We start from the raw sequence: 847 nt of genomic DNA, 5'->3' as shown, positions 1-847 counted from the left end.
GCACTTAACTGCTAACCAGAAGCAAGGCAACTCAAACCCACCATTCATTCCTTGGAAGGAAGATGGGGCAATCTACTTCTGTAGTGATACTGCCTCAGAAATCCAAGGAGGGGTCAATATGAGTCGGGTCCAACTCAACGACACATAACAACAACAATACAACAGTCTTGTTGATTTTTTCTATTGTCTTTCTATTTTCTGTTTCATTGATTTCTGCTTGAATCTTGATTATTTCCTTTCTTCTGGTGACTATAGTCTTTTCTTGTTCTTTTTCTAATTATTGGAGATATTGGTTTAAAGTGTTGATTTTGGCTCTTTCTTCTTTTTTGATATATGCATTTATTGCTACAAATTGGCCTGTGATCAGTGTTTTTACTGTGTCCCAAAGATTTTGCTATGTTGTGTTTTTATTCTCATTTTATTCAAGGTATTTTTAGTTTCTTCTCTTACTCAGTCTTTCACAAGGAGGGTGTTGTTCAGTTTCTATGTGTTTGCTCTTTTTCCGTTGATCTTCCTATTGTTGATTTCTAATTTGATAACATTGTGATCTGAGAAGATGGTTTGCAGTATTTCAAGGTTTTTAAATTCATTGAGGCTTGCTTTATGGCCCAAAATATGGTCTATCATGGAGAATGTTCCTGTGTATTGAAAAAGAATGCATATCGTGCTGTTGTTGGCTGAAGTGCTCTGTAGATGTCTATAAGGTCAAGTTGGTGTATTTTATTGTTTAGCTCTTCTGCGTCTTCATTGAGTTTCTTTCCAGTTGTTCTATCTTTCATTGAAAGTGGTGTATTAAAGTCTCCTACTATGACTGTGGGGTCATCTATTTGCCTTTTCAACTCTTTTA

The sequence above is a fragment of the Orycteropus afer genome, unplaced genomic scaffold (assembly GCF_000298275.1).
Source record: "Orycteropus afer afer isolate SDZICR_OR568_19922 unplaced genomic scaffold, OryAfe1.0 scaffold00210, whole genome shotgun sequence".
NCBI lineage: Eukaryota > Metazoa > Chordata > Mammalia > Tubulidentata > Orycteropodidae > Orycteropus > Orycteropus afer.
The sequence above is the reverse complement of the archived record's forward strand: the minus strand, read 5'-3'. Positions refer to the sequence as shown.